Source organism: Mizuhopecten yessoensis, unplaced genomic scaffold, assembly GCF_002113885.1.
Source record: "Mizuhopecten yessoensis strain PY_sf001 unplaced genomic scaffold, ASM211388v2 scaffold6683, whole genome shotgun sequence".
Classification (NCBI taxonomy): domain Eukaryota; kingdom Metazoa; phylum Mollusca; class Bivalvia; order Pectinida; family Pectinidae; genus Mizuhopecten; species Mizuhopecten yessoensis.
Window position 1 is genome coordinate 716,415 of NW_018406672.1, and position 23,322 is coordinate 739,736.

At 35.5% G+C, this 23,322-nt stretch overlaps 2 protein-coding genes across 2 annotated transcripts in view; one reads left to right on the forward strand and one right to left on the reverse strand.

Annotated features, from left to right (window-relative positions):
* Positions 1-2,969, reverse strand: part of LOC110452426 (glyoxylate reductase/hydroxypyruvate reductase-like) — a 34,485-nt gene extending 31,516 nt beyond the window's left edge. The window contains exon 1 of the mRNA XM_021500945.1: positions 2,925-2,969. The gene's annotated coding sequence lies outside the window, so the exon portion shown is untranslated. The remainder of the gene's footprint in view (positions 1-2,924) is intronic.
* The window catches only part of LOC110452425 (sodium- and chloride-dependent GABA transporter 1-like), a 56,250-nt gene continuing 35,014 nt past the window's right edge, over positions 2,087-23,322 (forward strand). The window contains exon 1 of the mRNA XM_021500938.1: positions 2,087-2,288. The gene's annotated coding sequence lies outside the window, so the exon portion shown is untranslated. The remainder of the gene's footprint in view (positions 2,289-23,322) is intronic.

Genomic DNA, 23,322 nt, shown 5'->3' on the forward strand with positions numbered 1-23,322 from the left:
ATAAGATAGCATAATCAGAAAGAATCATTTTTCATAGCTTGGTCGCTATAAATGTCATTTCCACCAAACTCTATAATGTTTTTGTAAAATCTTTGCTGATGAAAATGTGTTGTCACACTCTTACTTACGATGGCCGATATGGGCCGGCAGAAATGTATCATGACTACACATAAATCTGCCCGGCAGTTTTCTCAGAGAAAAATATGTCCAGAATAAACATAACAACTGGTTTTCAGAGCTCAGTACGGGTTAAGGGTTAAGGTATAGATACTAAAGTGTGATTGCATATTTTATTAGGTGTAACATTGTAAAAATGTCAATATTTCTCCCGCATTTACTAGTCGACTTAATCCGGATGTCAAAACAATGGGAGGAATACAATGATTTTAAAACAATACTAACGCAAACCAATAAGAGCAAATTCGCCATCATCCACAAGCGGTAATTTAATCTGATTCCCTCTGTCTTCATAATCAGTTACCAGAATGAATGCCCTTCAAAGAGAATCTATCAATATTACTGGGAGACATTATGATGTGCTCATTTCGATACATTAGGACGATCATCAGATGATTTTCGTCATTTTAACAGGATAAGTAATGGACACAGGCACTGTCTGCCTCTATAACCATATATCATAATGTTACATATAAATGATGTCATTTGTCCCTTTCAGATATCTGTCTGTAACTAGCAACACGACTGTACTTATACTCTAGGTTTTGCCAATGTTTATCTAATTTGATTTCGAAGTCTCTTATAGTTGTTGAATTCATGACATATTCGGGCAGACCATTAGGCAGTCCATCAAGACCATTTGGCAGACCAAATATCAACAGTTCTGAAACTAAACGAGTTTTTTTTTCTTATATCTAGTCTTCATGATTAATTAATCATAAATCATACTACAGGTAAAAGACGCATAAAGTACATAAAAATTGAATATCAATGACATGCACATATTACCGATGATAATACTGCTTAAATGATACATGCTAAGGAATTGAGACACGTTTATAGTTATGTTGTTGGGCTGTTCCACACGTGTGTTATAATGGTGTCCGCTAGCCTACCATTTACTCAGACCGCTTAAAGGTAAGGGTAATTAATTTTGGGATCGTTTTTCGTGTTCTGTTTAGTTTCCTGAGATGATATATTGCAAAGTACCTTTCTGTCGGACATTTTTTCTCTCCAAAAACACTGCCGGGCAGAAGTCATGATACATTTCTGCCGGACAAATTTTCTTTGACCCTGCAGGTAGTGCGTGAGAATTGTACCTGCTGCCCCCAATTGCATGATCGTAAGAGGCAACTAAGTTTGGGATCTTATCTCTTCTCGCCTTTCTGTATAACTTTCTTCTTTCTAATGTCTCCCTTGACAATGCCTCACTTTTGGCCATTTGTTGAGCGTTCGCCCCTGTGAGGAAGGCTTTGGGTTCTGTCCCCTGGTCGAGACATACCAAAGTCTTTAAAAATGGTAGTTTATACTCCTGCTTAACGCTCAGCAAATTAGGAGTGGGACGACTGGTTCGCCCGTTGTCAGTATAATGTGACCGGGTGTGGCGTCCTGCTGGGCGTCTTCGGCAGTATGTTTCAGTGAGGTAGCACTATAAAGTCGGCATCAGTTCCGCGCTATCACAAGGAGACGAACACGAACATATCGCAGCCTCCCAAAATATACGCACATACACTACACGCATGCATCTAGCACACAGGGGATGCCGTCCTTAAATGACCTTAGCTGTTAATAGGACGTTGAACAAAATCAAAAGAAAAGAAAAAAAATTATCCGAGAAAACTGCCGGCCAGATTTATGTGAAGTCATGATACTTTTCTGCCGGTCCATATCGGCCATCGTACTTGCGTGCCGTTCATATACTTACTCTATTGCGATGAACTTGTTTCTCGACTAGATGTTGATAAACATGTTTCTCGATAATTAATGATGACAGGGTGTGTTTTTCGTGTGTTTCATTGGAATTCGGTCAACTCTCTACGGCTCGGGCTTTTCCGGCTTCTGCCGTGATTGCCGAACGAGCCCGAGTGTTTCTTGAAATAGAACAACTTACTCGGGTCTTTTCCATCAAGCACAGCCAGACGATCTTCGTCGATTTCCGGTATATTTCGTTACGTTTCAGTAGACTCTAACACCTCGAAGAAGACACTATATCCCGAATACGCAGATAGTATATAAAAGTCAGTAGCAAACACTGTATCTTCATTAGAAATACTTCCAGATCGAGTGCGTAATTGAAATATACCGTCTTGGGTTATACCGTCAAAAACAAGGTAAGTGTTTTTTCAATGCTTTTAAATACATTTCACTTAAGAATTATTCATATAGCGATAAATTAAAGAGCGAAATTATGAACGATTTCATAGGAATTTCCCCGAAAAGTATGGATATGCAATAAACAGTACCCATTATAAAGGTCATATTTGTTCACGCAATATTTCGAACAAATAAAAAAAAAAAAGATTTTGTACAAGTATTTTAAAAAATGGGAACTGACACCAGGAGCTCACTTATGTTGGTGACAATACAAAAAACGATATTCAGGTAAAACATTATTTTAAATCACAAAATGCTACACCATTTTCATACCTCGCGTATATTGATTTTTGTATTGTATTTATTGTTCGAGTCGTACTTCTGGACGGCAATTTTTGAGCTCGAGATTTGCCTATGATACAGTGTATACTTCTGGCGACTGATGACAGACTGATTGTTTTTCTTTTTTTTGGAAAATAATACATTGATGAACTAAATTATCTTTAGAATTTGTTAATATTTTTATATCTATTTGTATTCTATACAGATATTGAATTTCTACATGTGTCATTTATATATGATACATTTTAATATCAAAAGCAAAATATATCAGATAAAATATTTACGTTCATTTGTCACAAAGCTGATCATACTTTACACAAATTGGCGTCTGCATGTTTTGATGTGATCCCAGAGATCCAACGATACTAGGGGTAACTGGGTGTAGCAATTACAGGAAAGTGATTGATGATACTTCGAATGACGTCATCATACAGATGGCTGACACAGAGGTAACGTGAACTGATACCAGCATTAAACGAACATTTACCGTAACATGCTTCTATCAGGTCCGAATCTCAACACTTCCATTTTGGGACGTGAACAGCTGTCCAAACATACGATTGACAACAGACACTAACGTGTGAGTTAGAGAATACATTTGTGGTATCACGTCCACAAAACGGTGTTTGTGGTTCAGTGGTTAGGCATATAACATTTTCGTTTGGAGAAGTCCGATGATTCATCAATGGAGGAACTAGATGTGGTTTTTTTTTTATAAAAATAAGCAATAAATGTATGGCAACGGCCCTACACCGACAATCATATTTATGATTAGCAAATACTTGTATTACCATAATGTCTTAACTATCAAAAATACACCCTTGCTTGACCTCTTTGAAGGTCTGAATATCTCAATTAGCCAATAAAACAAGACGGTTTTACATGCTTCCCTATTACATTTTAATGATGTCAAAATGTCTTATCTAATATAAGTGAAAGAGTATTACGTGGAGTAAACAGTTATGTGTGGGCTTTAGGGAAATCCACAATTACCGAACCCTTATCAAGAACCATACCTTTCTTTTCAACATCACCTGATAAGTTGTCTCCGAATCGATAGCAACTAGATGTGGTCGTGTAAGTACAAGCTCCGCAAATGCAACTTCTCATCTGTTCGGGCCTATGATTCCGTTAGGAAGTTACGGAAATTGCCAGGGGCGTTAGTCTGCATTTCCTGAAACAGCAGAGGGATTTTGCCTGAAAAGGGATGTCTTAGTTATCGGACTATCACACGGCTGATACAAATCTAACTCCATAGCCTTTGTAGTCAGGGTCAAAGCGGGAACATAGTCAACTTAAACGAATCAGCTTATGGAGAGTGGATAGAGTAGAGACGTATAAATATACATTTAAGTAACGATCCTTAACTCTACCCTATATAAGGTCTATAGTATGGATACTCCATGAGTAGTGTAGGTACAATGTATGTTCCTACAGGTCCAGCCTAAATAAAGTCTCTACGGCTAGAGGTGACCAGTAGAAGAAGAAAAGTATCCAACTTGTTATAAAAAGTTCTTTTGGTACAACCAATAAGAGTTTCTTTGTGACGTTCCGATGACTATAGTACGATGTATACACTGTCATCTTCATTAGACAAATAACCAGTGAAGCGTATCTGTCTGATGAAGGTGACAGTGTACATATCGTACTAGCTATCGAAACGTCACATAGAAACTCTTATTGGTTGTGTAAAAAGAACTTCTTCTAATCCATACTTACCAATCTGAGGTAAATGTTTAGAAATAGTATCCAACGATCATCGTTGAGAGCACCAGTTGCTATGCTCCATGCTACAAAGTCTTTGTCTGATAAGTAAGGCCTGTGCGTATGAATGATTTTGTTTTCAATTGGAAAGAAAACCAAAAACGTATCAAAGAAATTCTGAGCTTTGCATGAATGAAGTCCAGTTCAAAACACAAGGATGCAATGAAAGAGAAACAGTTTTTACAATTACCTAACTAAAACTAATATTTTAGTTGAACAACTTCAAATGATATCACGATCTTTTTTATTTTATTTCTCTTTATTGAAATGAAACATATTTATGTTCAAATGTATGTACAAATCGTCTGTTGCCTTTATTCAAGTAGTCTCATCAAATATCAAAGTATAAGCATGCCATGACCCTGATAAAGGTTAGGGTACAAAAACCAATGAGTTTAAGGTTGTCTCTGTATATTTCACTTCGTCTGTTCAATCAAAAGCCATTATATATTTATTTTTTTAAATAGCAACGTCATAAAGTTGGAGCCCATATTTCGATGTAAATAATTTCTTAACATTTTCTTCGGGTTGGTAAGCATGGATTGTGAAAAGATTCATGTAGCACAACCAAATTATTTTTATGCATGAACCTTTTCACAAATCAGGTTTATATCGTAATCAAACATATACCTCAAAAATACCTTCAACGTTTTGAGAACAATTTCGAACATTGGCCTGATAGCAAATCGACAGACACAGGCATCGCTCATTACCAGGCTCTGTTACACAAATATGTACCAGGTTTTGTCTGTTTGGCCCTTTTCATGACTTCGCAACAGCAGATACGATATGACAAAGATGTCAACAGATGTTGAAGTGCATTGTTTTACGTAAAATGGAACAACATTGGTTTCTAGACACGGAAACCTAGCAATTCACCAGCTCACATTATTTTGACATCCGGCTTACTAGATGACAAATGATTCAATGCGAACAGACCATTTTGCTTCCCTCAGCGTCCACAATTTAATAGGAAGAGGTACGGCCACTGTTTTACTTTAAATCCAATTTCTTTCCCTCTAACTGCTGTCAATCACAAGCAAATGTGAACCAGAAACCTATACTTTTTAATGAATTATTGATATAATTATCCACTGTTATCATTATACCTTTATAAGAATTGACATTAGATGAGCATTCTTTTAAAGGCGACTATTCTCTTTCAAAGATATAAATAGTATACTATTTATCATCTACTTAAATATTTTTATTCTCTTCAGTTATGCAGTATATGCTTTGTCATTCGCATACATTGGTTTTACGTGTTTAAGAATAGGGACCTGATAATAAGTTACAGAATGCGTTCATTTTTGAACCTATCCTAATGAATATATGGGAGTGGTACGAGATGATCTAGGGGTCGTCTAGATCAACACTAGATAAAATACCACCCTCATGTTATAATGGTATATATATATTGGAAAAGACAAAACTAGCATTTGAACATTGTCACCAACCTAAAGTTTTCGATGCCAAAACCATATTTCTGATGGGTAAACAAAACATTCTTGGCACATTTCGAAAGATTGATTTTATCCACGCAAATTGTGTATATCGTCCACCAGAAGATCGCTCCTGCGAGCACCTAAACTTCTCTTTTGCTGGTAAATTTTGTTGCGCTGTTCGGAACAACTTACATGGTAATGTGGTTTAACGTCAAGATAAGGCACACACTAAAGTCTTTACGAATAATTTGAAATTTTGTTCTCGACAGCATTAAGTCTCACCTGTTGGAGACATCGACCTCATGAATATGCAGAAAGTGGTAGAATAAATAGCAAAATCATGAATCTTCAAGAGCTTACCTCCTTCTTTGTATACGGTGAAATTCTGCATTGAGAGACAACACGTAAGTGAATTCTCAATAGTGGTACAATGTAAGCTAACAAAGACACTTAATAGAGTAATTCTACATCGTAAACTGTTCTATATGGGGACGAGAAAACGGCGGTCACTTTATAGAAGGGATAGCTCACCAGGGGTGATTTTTGATAGGGATAGCATTTAAGCGCGTGTTGTCCTTAACCCTTTAAACCACAAATGATACTTCCTACACATCAGGATAGATTCAAATATATGCAACGAATCATGTAATCGATTCTCAGGTCCATGTGTTCTATATCCGTGTGAACTAATTGGTTCCCATGTCCCTGTGCGTTTTGGTCTCTTATCAGGTAATTGGTGCTCATGTCCCTGTGTGTTCTATGTCTCTTGTGAGGTAATTGGTTTTCAGGTCCCTGTGTTTTCTGTGTTTTTCCTGAGCTACATGTAATTGGTCCTCGTGTCCCTGTTGCTCGTTTGGGGTCTTTCGTGATCTAATTGGTTATCAGGTCCCTGTTGTTCGTTTTTGGTCTTTCATCATCTAATTGGTTATCAGGTCCCTGTGGTTCGTTTTGGGTCTTTCGTGATCTAATTAGTTATCAGGTCCCTGTTGTTCGTTTTGGGTCTTTCGTCATCTAATTGATTATTAGGTCTCTGTGGTTCGTTTTGGGTCTTTCGTGATCTAATTGGTTATCAGGTCCCTGTTGTTCGTTTTGGGTCTTTCGTGATATAATTGGTTATCAGGTCCCGATGGTTCGTTTTGGGTCTTTCATCATCTAATTGGTTATCAGGTCTCGATGGTTCGTTTTGGGTCTTTCCGGAACTAATTGGCTATCAGGTCCCTGTTCGTTCTGGGTCTTTCGTGAGCTACACACTTCAACAACATGCATACATTACAAAGATAAAGGTCGAAACATATGGTGTCATATTTTGATACGTATTCTGGACATGAACTACATTAAAAATGTATTCGGTTGCTTCGGGATGTCAAGTTTAAATTGTAAACAAGGTGATGTGTGCTCCTGCATAAACTGTGTAAAGTTTATTGTATTTATTATAAGTCAACAAATCGAACACATTTCTTAACGAAATTGTAGCTGTTGTACCCTGCCTCACCCCGAACAGAGCACAAACGATTTCGGAGTAAATAATTAAAAAATGGTAACCAAATTGCCACATTTCGTGATTTGTAATATTAAAAGACGTCATTAGATTTATTCGGTAGTGTTTTGTAAGACAAGAGACGGAATTTATGTTTTGTAATTTAACTTATATTAATAAATTTAAGGAACCTTGGGATCTAGAAAAGAATAAACCTGTAAATTTCCATTCAGTTTCGTGACTAACGTCACTGTACCCAAAACAGGACATCAGCCAAAACGGGAACACATAGGGGGAAAACGGTCAAAGAAACTGTCATACAATGCAAAGAAGTATTTTCATGTATGCAGATTTCATTTAATGATACTTAAATGAACAATTACGTGTGTATAAGATTTATTGGCTGCTGATTATCGTTTCATTGACAATTTAAAGTAAGGAAATATCAAAACAAAACTTTCCTGATTTGCGACGCTATTTATTTGGATATCATTTTCAAAAGGCCATTTTATCAAAACTAATGCTCGTTTGGAGAAGAAATTTAATCAGAACCCCATTTGACTCTAAACTATTTGAACTGCGTATATATACTTTTCTGCTGATATTGATCGTTTATTCCCAAATATTAGTCAAAATACCGAAGTGTCTCAGTCAGGGTACAGTAGGTTCAATGGTTTGGTTTGTTTGTGTTTTACGTCATATTAACAGCTATGGTCATTTAAGGACATGCCATGTTATGGTGGAAGAGGAACGCCGGAGTTCCTGGAGAAAAACCACCGACCTTACGGACAGTACCTGGTGACTGCCCAATGTAGGCCTCGAACCCGCGACCCAGTGGTGGAGGGCTAGTGGTAGCAGAATGTCAGACGCCTTAACCACTTTGCCACCGTGGTCCCTGGGTTCAATGACCATACGTGTTCCTGATAGCATTTCGCGTTCGCGACTTTATCTGGTGTTTGTTCTGAACACAGGGACCTGATAATTTGTTTCATCAATATTTGGACCTGTACTAAGGTGTTCAGAGTAATTTTACATGTTTTAGAGATTTAGATCGACTTTCGGTAAAAATACCACCCCAAATGATCATATATATTTTTTACCGAAAGTCGATATAAACCCTTAAAACATGTAAAATTACTCTGAACACCTTAGTTTAGATCCAAATAATCTGTAGCTGTAACAAATTATCAGGTCCCTGTGGTTCTGAATTGTAACTTTAACAGATGCAATGTGTTTTTCGCATTCGTGATTCTAAATATTCGTCCCATATTTAAAAAAAATAACGTTTATAATGCATGGATTTATGATTAAATATACGTTTCTTTAATAATAACAGTAACTCGTCAATTCCGGAGATTTATATTTTTAGGTTATTAGTCCGCAAAAAAAAATAACACCCCTTACCGTTAGCGATTCCATAACTTCAGATGCATGAAAGGAGGTCGGAGCATGTATTTCTATCGCTTAAGTTATCAGTTCCGCGGTAATGAAGAAGTGTGTTTGACTGGGTTTGTTTTGTGACTTGATGTATCTATGCGGTCCGTATTGCCATGTGAAAGATTCCGAGACATAGCAAAATCTTGGTTCCCTCGATCAGGCTTATTTTCCGATTTTTTACCGACAATGATATAGCATTGGTAAGTCATTGCTAAAAAGAAAAGCATACCATTATGAATTTTATGAAAAATATGTTAGATGAAATAAATAAAAATAAACAAGTCAGCAACAGTGGTCAGAGGGTGAAAATGTAAGGGGACAGACAATACGAACCCCGCAACTTCTGATCCAGGAACTGCCGCTCTGGACAACGAAGCTATCTTAAAATGGTAGCTCACTAGCCCAGTCGAACTACACATATATCAAAAGCAAATTAAGGTGAGGTTACTTTGAATAAGAAAATTACAAAGTAAGGGGACAGTTGTTCTAAATAGGAGATTTACGGTACTGGAGTTCTTGGAGTGTTTAGTCTGCAGTGGGATATACAGAACAGGGATCGTTAAAGTGTAAAATAAGTCAATCTATCGTGATGTGTGGTCTAAATCATTTCGATAACGGGACAAATGAGGCCAGTTAAGTGCAACATCATACAGAAAAGGCTTTTTGTAATTGTTTTCACCATAGTCGGATATGCTGTATGATCATGCCTGTAACTTGTACTACGACCTTTGTAATGTATTATTGGTGATATGAGTGTGACCGAAGTGCATTGCTGTTTGATGTTTCTTTGGGGGTTCTGTCCAGAGAGATTAGTGAATGAACTGAACGTGTTAGTTCATTCACCCCTAATACTTAATAATGAACTATTCCAACCTTTGAATTGGAGGCGTTCAAATGTGTGTTCAAGGGTGATCTTCTACAGTAGTTATTGGCGCCGGGCTTACCTTTGATCAGTCGCAGGTCATGTTTCAGAGTGGAAATGGTTAGAAAAAAAAACACAAAGATCATTCGGAAAACTTCGGCCGATTCGGTCATCTTACATTCGGAACACCTTGGTCGAACCGGTCATCTCTAACGATGGAAGGAACTGTAATCGGGGCGATGTGTTCCGAATGACACGAAGAGCCTGATCGAAGCATTGGACAGGTTTTCGAATACGTACCTCTCAAGTGACTATACATTACGCCATATCTTGCTGGCCAGATAGTCATGTACATTTACAACAGTATGTTTGCTCTTTCACGTGACCCCAAACGACCCAGTGTTTATATATCATTCACCATTGACCGATGTGTGTGATACGAATGGTGTGCAAATCGTTTCAATTGGTTACAGAGATGTATGTTTATTTATATACAAGGTGGCTAATATATGACATTACCCTGACGTTACACACGTTACAAGGCACATGTATTGCTACTATGAGAGTACTATACACACCAAACGCTGGCGGGAATAAATAACAACAGCACGTTTGGGGGATCTCAGAAACACTGGTCCGAAACAGATAAACACCATGCATACAGACAAACAGATAACCTGATAAATACCGAAAGTAAAACCAGGTGATCCAGTGGCGTACAAGCTTGTCCTGCGACACACAATTGGTCAGATAAACGTGCAGTTTGTATATCGACTGTAATTTAGTTTTGCCATTTTCCGAAAGCTAGAATTTGTTCAGGCTATATTGTGTAACTTAAAAACAATCAGCTAATGCAAAATGTGCTGACGTCATAAACCGCAATGTTCTGATTGGGTAAGTTTCTTGGAGATGCAATTACTGCACTATGTTCTGTTTTAGGCAAAATTATTTAGTTTTTGCCAGAATTGAATAAATTTATTATTGACTAATGTTACGGCACGATTTCTCACCCCGACACGATTTCTCACTGAGGTATTTTTCTCTCATTCAAACCACCAGAATGAGCCAAGAAACCATGGAAATGCGTTTGGACTGGCCACCATTTTGAAAATATCATTTTTCCCCTGAGCTTTTTAGAAGAAAACGAATAAGCCAGCCAATTAAGCATATCCCATATTTGCCAACACTGCTTGCGCCGAAAAATTAATCGCATCTTTCTAACGTGTATGGTAAATATATCGTAAAAGGTTTTAATTTCGTCACGTCGCCTTTTCCGCATTGCGGCATCGGAGAGTTCCAAATTCGTGACGTCACTTCACGTGAAACTGGGTGTAAAGATACAAATTTCCTACACCCCTTTTTTATCTAGAACAGTCCTATCTTACACACAGGGAAATTAGAGAAAATACCTTGTTTGCACACGGGAACGCAATTCATATGAAAAACACATTTCGAGAAATTAATGAATATTCGTGAATTTTGGGTCCGGATCAGTACTTTTATGAGATTAATTAGTTGTTATTAATTGATTAAAATCGTTCTAACGCGGTTTATTCAGCAGTTGGCAGAGAATGGATAGCTATGTAATACTAACCAGCAATGTAGTGTGTGCTTGATAGGAGCTGAACTGCTAATTAATCTGTAACTAAGCTTTCAAAGGGACATAACTCCACATTGTCTATGTTCATCATCACGTAACGAGCCAGACGTAGGCTAGACAGTAAAAGAAAAATCAATATTCTTCCAGCTGTATGCGTTAGAAACATTTCAACGCTAAGCTGTTTTATCCCTCAGGATAAAATCCTTATATCCTAAATGATAAACAGATGATTGAATATTTATCCTTATGCGATAAATAGACCACGTATCTTCCGTTGTAAGTCAGGGAGAGTTGTGTATACCACCTGTTTGGCACGTGTGCCAAGATATGCTTTAGACTTGTAGGCAGGAATCGGCCAGAAAAAATGATTCTAGTTAAACTTTGACCTCTTCTTCAGATTTAAGCTACCTTCTACTGCACCCTGAACCAGAGAGTGGTGTTCAATTAACGTACGTACACATATATTATACGTGTACGTACACATATATTATACCTGTACGTACATATATATCATACCTGTACGTACACATACTTAACATACAAAAACACACATCAATATCATACTTGTACGCACAAATATACCATACCTGTACGTACACATATATCATACCTGTACGTACATATATATCATACCTGTACGTACACATACTTAACATACAAAAACACACATCAATACCATACCTGTACGTACACATATATCATACCTGTACGTACACATATATTATACCTGTACGCACACATTTATCATACCTGTACATACACATACTTAACATACAAAAACACACATCAATATCATACTTGTACGCACAAATATATCATACCTGTACGTACACATATATCATATCTGTACGTACAATTACATGTACTGAACATACAAAAACACTCATCAATAGCATACCTGCACGTCAGCATAATTACAAAAAAAAACCACTCATCAATATCATACCTGTATTTATACATAATTAACATACAAAAGCACCCATCAATATCATACCTGTACATACACATAATTAACATAACAAACACACATCAATATCATACTTCTACGCACAAATATATCATACCTGTACATACACACAATTAACATAACAAACCCCCAACAATATCATACCTGTATATACACATAATTAACATAGCAAACACCCATCAATATCATACCTGTACGTACACATATTTAATATAACAAACACCCATCAATATCATACCTGTACGTACACATATTTAACATAACAAACACCCATCAATATCATACCTGTACGTACACATAATTAACATCCAAACGTTCATCGTTATCATACCTGTACGTACACATAATTAACATACAAACGTTCATAGTTATCGTACCTGTACGTACACATAATTAACATAACAAACACACATCAATATCACGACTGTACGTACACATAATTATCATAACAAACACCCATCAATATCATACCTGTACGTACACGTACTTAACATACAAACGTTCATAGTTATCATACCTGTACGTACACATTATTAACATACAAACGTTAATCGTTATACCTGTACGTACACATAATTAACATGCAAACGTTCATAGTTATCGTACCTGTACGTACACATAATTAACAGAACAAACACACATCAATATCACGACTGTACGTACACATAATTATCATAACAAACACCCATCAATATCATACCTGTACGTACATATAATTAACATACAAACGTTCATAGTTATCATACCTGTGCGTACACATAATTAACATACAAACGTTCATCGTTATCATACCTGTACGTAAACATGATTAACATAACAAACACCCATCAATATCATACAAGTACGTACACATAATTAACAGAACAAACACCCAGCAATATCATACCTGTACGTACACATACTTAACATACTAACGTTCATAGTTATCATACCTGTACGTACACATTATTAACATACAAACGTTAATCGTTATACCTGTACGTACACATAATTAACATGCAAACGTTCATAGTTATCGTACCTGTACGTACACATAATTAACAACAAACACACATCAATATCACGACTGTACGTACACATAATTATCATAACAAACACCCATCAATATCATACCTGTACGTACATATAATTAACATACAAACGTTCATAGTTATCATACCTGTACGTACACATTATTAACATACAAACGTTAATCGTTATACCTGTACGTATACATAATTAACATACAAACGTTCATAGTTATCATACCTGTACGTACACATAATTAACATACAAACGTTAATCGTTATACCTGTACGTACACATAATTAACATACAAACGTTCATAGTTATCGTACCTGTACGTACACATAATTAACATAACAAACACACATCAATATCACACCTGTACGTACACATAATTATCATAACAAACACCCATCAATATCATACCTGTACGTACACATAATTAACATTAACACTCATTTTTTGCGCGGACATATATATTCACTCGTGCGCTCCGCGCAATCGGGAATATATTCGCACGTGCAATAAACTCTTTTTTTTCTGATTTGTTAGAAAAACACAAGTGTGTGGTCTTGCATATTTATTTTACAGAACTGTTTCCCTTGACTTTCGACAGTATTGGATCATTTAGAAATATAATGCTAACTGTTAGTTGTCCAGTATCGCACAAGTTCTTAACTTGCCGAAAATATTAGTAATGAAAGAGATTTCTAAAGGCAACTGCCGAAATAATGATATATACTTTCAGATTAGTGTGGTCTCATAATATACAGTTGCATTTAGTTGAACCATCATCACATTTCATAATATTTATGCTGTCCTTTACTTTTTAATATAAATATAAAAAAGCTCACTGTATGCTTCGAGGCAAGATAACTTTGAGAACCGTTGTACTTAAAAAAATAGACACAAAAAAGCAGGAGTCGCTGATTTTTTTTTTTTTTTGGGGCCCGTTGGGATTACATTTTGAAGCGGCATCAAGGCCGCTACTCAATGCAATTTGTGTATGTTGGTGTTATCTTACATACATGTGTTTCTATCTAGACCTTAGGGTATAGGCTCTGAAACCTTGCCTAGTAGAAATTCATTGATAATGTCAATGTTCCAGAGCCTATACCCTAAGGTCTAGTTTCAAGTGTTGGTGGGAAACACATGTATGCCTGTGCAGGGATTACATCTGAATGCTATGAACAAAAACCTTTTTGTCTTGAAATATTTAAAGCTTAATCGTAATAAACAAAACGTAATATGTAAATTTAGAACATCAAATAAATATAAAATTTCCTATAGAAACAGAAAGATGGAATAGATTCCCACGCGAGAAAAGGTTATGTCCTCTATGCAATAACTGTGTTGGGGACGAATACCACTACTTATACCAATGTACTAATGTATCTGTTGTAGCTCTAAGACAACTTTATATACCTAATTATTATTATGTCAACCCAACTTATATCAAAATGAAAGGAATGTTCTCAATATGTAACACGGTACTTTTAACAAAAGTACGTACATTTATACAAAGAGTAATGAAGCTACTTAATATCTGAAATAAGTTAGCTACAAGAATTATTGAAATGGGTTGTTATTGTATGAATTGTATTATGTGTCATATTATGTGTGTACTATGATGTCCATCAATGTATACTTTGCAATATTTGACCTCTTGTTACGCACGTATACGTGTGGCCTGAGCGTAAAAAATAAAACTTGAATAAAATAAAATTAAATTAAAAATTAGAAGTGAAGAAACTAAATGATATATAAAATCATTGAAACCAAATATCAGAATCAAAACATACCTCTTAAATGTGTATAAACTGGTAATTATCATCGATGGAATTTATTTTTGAATGTCTCTTCTAAGTTTACTTTATCAAACCCGAAGTTTAAATCAATTCGATACTCTCTCCGTATTTTCATGTGCAAATATCATTCAAAAACAATTTAAAAATAAAAGTATTTAAAAGAAATAGTCAAAGTTTAAAGAATTTGTTTATATCACATGATAGTTGCATCAAAATAATTGTTTCGATTTATCTAACACTTTTCCATAAAACTACTGCAACTTTAAATTTCTAGTGACTGTGTTGCTATCGTCGATATCATCAAGCATATTCTTCTTCTCCTTTGAAGTATTAATATGTGCGTGATTTTAAATCAAGTGATTTCGACTCGCTGGAAATACAGCATATGCTTACGAAGTTAAAGGTCTTAACATCAAATGCCTTCTTGACGTCTATTGTGCTCCAAACAAATATTCCTAAATGAATTACGTCCTCTTCTTAAATGTTCGTTCAAGCCCATTACAAAAACAAATAGATTCTCGCAATTGGAGCAGAAGGTTTTTATAATGAATCCTCGTATCAAGGCAAATGTGACAGTTGTGTCATTCGGCATGACTTAATGATCTGCGTTTTTGTCAGTTGTCAGGCCATCCAGAGACTTGTTTAAGAAGCTGGGCTGCAATCTGATCGTCGATAATAGTTGAAGAATGTTCGTTGTCCTATCGTCTGCAGCTTGAGTTTTACCTCACAATGATCATGTATGTTTTGGAAATGAAAAACGCAGGCATCAATCAACTCTCGCATCCTCTGGCAATTCTGATGGCAGTTTTAAATAGCCCAGTAAACATGATACCTAACCTCTATCCCATTGTCTCTCGGGTTTTTTTGGATGACTTGTTCGTTGATATATGTTTTCCTCTGTGTACTAATTTTATTCATTACATTGGCAATCGGCTTTACTGCATGCTATCGTTAATTTGTATTGACAGTGTTTTCTCAACCGTTCACAATCTCATCCACAGCCATGTAACAATAATGTGCATGGTTATTCAAACGTATCATGGATGGGGTAGGTATGTACAAGGCGACATATGACATGGGTTTTCAAAAGAATTGCCAAAAAAGAAGTTTGGAAACGCCTTTTGGTTTTAATGCATCTGTATAAATCCAGATGAAACAATGAATGTATCCACTGTTTCTAATCCTAATGTGCAACTTCATATCACCACCAATGGTTTTGAAATTATCAGGCTCTTTGTTGAAAGAAAAAACAATCAGAAAAGACATTTATTCGAAATACCGGAAGGTGAAGAACACTTCTGGATGATGGAATTATCTCAATACGTTTCCTAGCAACAAGAACAAAAAGTACTATAGGTTGTCACCAACAGACGACGAGTCAGAAAAGTAATGCCAGTATACGTCCTTACACTTTACATGTAAGAAATGTTCCCGAATTGAAAAAGGACAAACGTACATAGGTCATAAATGGAAATAGGTGTTATTGGAGTACATTGTTTTCACAATTTTAAATTAGACCCTAGGACAAAAGGAAAAAGATAAAAGGAAAAACAACAGGGAGAGACCAGTAAAATAAAACCCGGAGACTAAACCAGACGTTCCGGAAGAGGAAGTGTTTCCCGTACCAAGTGGGGCATCCGTCTTACAACTTGTAGGTTTATCATGTCTTTACACCTTTCTTGTAGTAAACAAAGAAAATGTTAAATGACAATTAAAAACAATTATAATCAATTTGGCATTTTTGCCACTTTTTAAAATTAACAAATAGAAAAAATCGTCACGACATCTTTTCTATCTTGATGTCAAGGAGCCATGCAATGCAATTTATCGCAAACATTTTTTGCTGACTGTCTCTTGCATCCTGACTTTACATGAAATCATCAAAATAGCACGTTGTTAGCAACTATGTTTTGTTGTCTCTCTATTTTTATATGTATCCCTATTGTTTTGGTGTCTCCCTATTGTTTGATGTCTCCCTATTGTTTTTGTGTCTCTCTATTGTTTTTGTGTCCCTCTATTGTTTTTGTGTCCCTCTATTGTTTTGTGTCTCTCTATTGTTTTGGTGTCTCCCTATTGTTTTTGTGTCTCTCTATTGTGTTGATGTCTCCCTATTGTTTTGTTGTCTCTCTATTGTTTTGGTGTCTCTCTATTGTTTTGGTGTCTCTATTTTTTGTGTCTCTATTGTTTTGGTGTCTCTCTATGGTTTTGGTGTCTCTCTATTGTTTTGGTGTCTCTCTATTGTTTTAGTGTCTCCCTATTGTTTGATGTCTCCCTATTGTTTGATGTCTCCCTATTGTTTTTGTGTCTCTCTATTGTTTTGATGTCTCCTTATTGTTTTGGTGTCTCCCTATTGTTTTGGTGTCTCCCTATTGTTTTGTTGTCTCTATTTTTTTGGTGTCTCCTTGTTGTTTTGATATCTCCCTTTTGTTTGGTGTCTCCTTAATGTTTGGTGTCTCGAGGGTTTTAGTGTCTCTATGGTTTTAGTGTTTTTCTATTGTTTCTGTGTGTCTCTATTGTTCTGGTGTCTCCCTATTGTTTGATGTATCCCTATTAATTTGGTGTCTCCCTATTGTTTGATGTCTCCCTATTGTTTTGTTGTCTCTCTATTGTTTTGATGTCTCCCTATTGTTTGGTGTCTCCCTATTGTTTGATGTCTCCCTATTGTTTTGTTGTCTCTCTATTGTTTTGATGTATCCTTATCGTTTTGGTGTCTCCTTATTGTTTTGATGTCTCCCTATTGTTTTGGTGTCTCCCTATTGTTTTGTTGTCTCTCTATTTTTTTGGTGTCTCCTTATTGTTTTGGTGTCTCCCTATTGTTTTATCCAAAACGTGATATGTAATATAAAAACGTGTCTGTAAATTAATCGTATTAAGTGAACTTATATGAAAAAGTCGAATGCCTCTGATAGCTTCTTCGATATGTCGAAATCATCCGTGAAAGATTATATATCGTGTAGTTAAATGACTTCCGATCGATCTGCCTACTTCCGGTCGATCTGTCTTCTTCCGGTCGATCTGCCTACTTCCGGTCGATCTGAATACTAGTATCGTATTCCCTCCAACATCGGTTCGTATCCATGCTGAACAATCAAGGAATTATTCCGCCTTTATGTACGACTGTTGTTTTTTCAATGTCAATTTCATGTGTGCTGCTTGTGTATTTTCTGTCGTTAATCTTTGACACATTTCGCTAACATTTTGTCTAGTTTGACGGCTTTTGTTGATAGAAGGAAGATTAGGTCAAAAATCGATCATTGACAAAAGGACTAATCCATCATAAACAGCTAAACATGTGACTAAAGTAGCGTAGTATATGAGGATGTTAATATAAAGGCCTGAAATGATCACCACCATACAGGAATGAAAATATATATTTCTTTATTGCTTGTTGCTTGTTTCTTTGTCGATAAAGGTAGCTTTGTATTCATTGACAGCCTTACAATTGGTCATAAACATGATAACAATACGATAGCGCGTGTTCAAAGGAAATCCGTATTTGAATTAATATACAAGAGCTGCGTCAGTAATTTTTTTAAAGAAACTTCTCAGGCTGGGGGGTTTCCTGAAGCCCAAAAAACCCCTCTGGATCCGCCACTGGCTCGTTACCTAGTTTTTTAAATCACGTGTTTAAATGATGATACCATTGAAAGGTCAGGTAGACACACGCCATACTTTGCTACCTTGCCGCGATAACTTGATGAATAACTTCAATGAATAGTAATTGATTACACTCAAGTTTTATCAAAGACACGCTCAGTACTGCTGATAAGAATTTAAAGGTACGGTCAACGCCTATGGAGATTTAACATTAGCGTCGGCCCCCTCTTGGAATTTTAAAACAAGATAAATAAAAAAAGGTATGGGTATAGGAAGATTAAATCAGGGACAGTTAGTTTCAGAATTCATTTAATGATCAATAGAACCTCTTTGATTTACACTTGTGTGGATGTTGAAGGTGCGGTAATACAATTCCTCCTAGAGCATTTAAAAGATACAATTATTATAAACTTATATCATCATCGTCTGCAACATATTTTAGCTGTTATTTTGATACCAAATATTACACTATTTTGAGAATGAATTGGTCATTTTATTGATGATTAAATTAAAAAAAGTATGTGAAATTTCATTACTAATGAGAAAATTTCCATTTTTGACACGTTAATTTTATTAGTTCTACAACGAGTCTATTTTTCATACTTGCTTAAAAGTTGGCTACTAATAAAATCTTTCAACATCAGTAATTTCAAAAACATTGAAAACCGGTAAATTTGTCATATAACACTTTTGTTTAAAAAAAAAAGAAAAACAACTTTCTTTCCACTTTTCCTTTATCTCGTGTTTCTTCATGACCAAAGGTCTTTGGGTCTTGATGTTTGGCAAGTAGGTTGTTCATGTGAATGGATTTACGTTTTTAAACATTGATGACCTTGACCTTCGTTTAAGGTCACAATAATCAAATTTGCTAAAGAAATGTTTGTATCGGGAGGCAGACAAGGATATCTTTCCTTGCATTATTTGTATAGAGTTAACGATATAAAATAATGTAGTATTCCTTCATATTTTGTTTAATATATAGGCAATAGGCAAAATAAAATGATAACTAGAACTGTACGCCGGCAAAGGTAACTTATCCCGCCCTCCCATATAAACCAGTTTTGCTGATATCGTCCTAGTAGTAAAGGAAGAGTTGTCAAGACAGAGATTTTTAACAAAGGGCCATAACTCTTTAAAAGTGGTAGAAATGAAAAAATACTACTCTGATGCACGACATCAGGGGGTAATTACCATATCTGTAAACTTTCATTGAAATCAGCCCACGATTCATAGTTCATGAGGAAGACAAAGTTTTTTTAACAAAGGGCCATAACTCCTTTTTAAAGTGGTGTGATGTAAATGTACTACGTACTTGGATGCACAATGTCAGGGGGCAGTTATCATATCTCTAAATTTCCTTTGAAATTGGCGCCATAGTTTTGGTGGAATTGTCTGGACAAGAATTTGTCAACAAAGGGCAATTTCTACTTAAAAAAGGGTCAGAGTGAAAAAAAATACCAGGATGCACAACACTAAGTAGTAGTTATCATATCTGAACTTAAGTGTGTAATAGTTTTACTATTATTACTATTTTATTGTTTTTATATAATTGCTTATCTTTGTCTTTAACACAAACTCAACCTTAAGTAGTTCTCCAGAGGAAAGATTACTTTGGCAGGATATATATTTAACTTTAAAACAAGTGTAATACAACAAAGTGCTTTGGTATAATACACAAACAGAAAATGTATCAGTATTTAAAATAATAATCCTTGATAATCAAATCTCCATGATTATGTGAAATTGACCTTTGATCATGTTTGGTATGCTAAAAAAGTACTTTACCGGTTTTGATATTACATAATAATGATTCTGTAGACAGAATATATATATATCGAAAGTTTTTTTAAGAAGTTTCAAAAATAGACTACCATTGCAACTATATAAAGGCAAGTTGACAATGTTGGTTATATTAAAAAATTTGTGAAAATTTGCATGTTTTCTAATTAAAAGTATCACTACGCTTACTTCATGTATACCAATATGACATATTTAGTATCAAAATAACAGTGACTATATACAGTGTTCACTAACATAATTCATTTTCAAAACAACATTCGCCTGTGACACATATCTGTCATTTTGTTAGGATACCCCCGTCACTCAACTCAACCTGGTGTTATGCAAGGAGGTCCACTACGGACACATGGCATACAGGTCATTTGTTTGACGAAAATTAACAGTTAACCTTTTAACCGTTCACTGTATGCATGTAACCTCAGGGATTTGTTACAAATGTCTGAACTAAACATATGCTATATTGATATGGGTCGCAGCACACATACACTATGTATGTGTGTTGTGGTAAGTATCAGCAAATGTGTATTTTAGACATTTGTAACAAACCCCTGTGATGTTATTGAGGTTTTTCCACATCCGTTGAACACACAACAGGGAGTATGTTTTTTCAGATATTTTGCTCCGATTCGTTAGAGGTACTGTACAAAAGTTTTCTTTAAAATTAGACTGACGGTTTCATCATCAAGTTTATCCATAATTTATTTGTATGTTTACATAAATTTAAATTTACATCCATGTAAAATACACTGTGGATACCACATATTCCTATATAGGGTTATATATAGACCCTGAACCGTTTTCATTTACCAAAAGTGCGTTGCGTTTTCGTTGCGTTTACCGTTTGAGGTGCGTTTAGCGTTGAATGTGCGTTTCACTGTTAATGTACGAAAGTGATACATGCAATCGTTAGCTATGTACAGGTTATGTTAAGAATATATGTGTGTGTGGGAGGTACAGTGTACGTGTGAGTGGGTGTTTATGTGTTTGTGCTGAAATGGGGGGGNAATTTTCAAACTAAAAAAAAAAAAAATACACAAATAAAATAATTTAATGTTTGAAATAAATAAATAAAATAAATAATCTGTCAGAATTTGGACAGCGTCGTGTGCTAATTGATGCCTATGATGCATACATGTACGTCTATATACGTACCTTAATTGAACAGCAAAGTTATAAGAGGCAAATAATTAAGATATTAGTTATGATATATTCTGAATATTCCATTTTCATACTGATACTCTTCTGTTAAATACATCTACAAAACTTCAACCCTTTACGCATGGATTCGTCTAGTTGCGATAACGTAGCTTCTGACGACGAGACATATTTTTTATATATTGCGTCGTCAGAGCTACGAAGCGGTCCTATGCCAACTGATGGAGCAAAATCAAAAGTTCGTACCTCATAGGAGTATAATGTTACCAAATATTGAAATAACGAATTCTTACTAATGATAAAAAAAGCTCTTGAACGAAGTTAGTCAAGTCCGTCTTTGGGGAACAAAATAGAAACCATTGCCATGACAGATCACGCGTGATTTTATCTTAATTATTCATTTATATATATGGCCTGCATGCCGCCATGTTTACTACAAATTCCATATTGGGTCACGACACTCATTTATAGACGTTTGACCTATATCGGAAGAGGGGCGAAATTTCCAGCATTGCGATCCATTCAGATTTCGATTGCCCTTTCTACGTTAGTTGATAATTTAACGACATTTTAGGCAGTGTTTAACTTCAAATTATTCAACATCTTGAAAATGAAATAGTTGATATTCCAACCCTTAAACCATCAATGGCCATTCCCCAGTCCCTAAAAGAGAGATGTAATTATTTAAACACCTTTTTTTCCTGACAATTCTTAACAATTCCAATGCACTTGGATATATAACATAATTGACAAAGGCAGACATACATATTGTCTTTACTTTTGTTTTCGTTATCAAATTGATTGATTCATTTGGTTGCTGTTGCAGAACAGAAGAATATTATATGTATTATATTTCGGTTAGCTTGTACTAATAATAATAATAAAAAAAACCATAACGAAAACAATAGGGATTTCCATCCGAAATGGAAATCAACAATAGGGATTTCTGTCCGAAATGGAAATCCCTAAATAAAGGAACTATACTGTAGTGCATGTGTCTATGAACTCATTATTTCTCATAATTGGAGTTCAGCGCAATCACAAATTTATGAAGTAATGCAATTCTGTTAATGTATGCACACGAAGTACAAGGTGCATCATTTAACCTTACCGGATTAACGCATTGATGAATTGACTCTCCCTCTATATATATGCACAGAAAAATCATATGCAGAAACTTCAATTAACGAAATCATATGTGATATTTCAACAACAACAAAACGTCTTAAGTATGACGTAGTTTGGTTTCATCTTTGTTACCTTAACATAGGTGAATACTCTAATCTGAATGGGGTCTCACGTTAATCGCCTTCAACGACCCTTCAGTAGGATAGGCAGGTGACAATACCTGTTTACATAATACTATTACACAAAACCTAGGGAAGCTGTCATCCAATTCTTCTTAACACGTGATCAGATTATGTTCAGTACTTTTCCGTGGTAATCTGGGTCAACAGGAATGGTGGAAATGTATTGAATGCATGTATTTTTTTTATGCCGAAAAAAGGGGAACAAATTTGAAGCTACAACTATGCCGGTGACATAAACAAAACAAACGAATATTAGATCAGCTTTCAATGTTGTTATCCCTTTTTATTTGTCAAGCGAAATGTCAAGTTATTTTCAAACTATAAATTGTATGGGGGCGTTTCTAAAATATAGAATTATGTTCGTGTTTTCGGGTTATTTGTGCATGTGGGTGCGTTATCACGCTAATAAAGCTTGAACAAAACCAAATGCAATACATGCAACTGTGGTATAAAAGAAAGTCGATCATATTTCCGTGCATTCA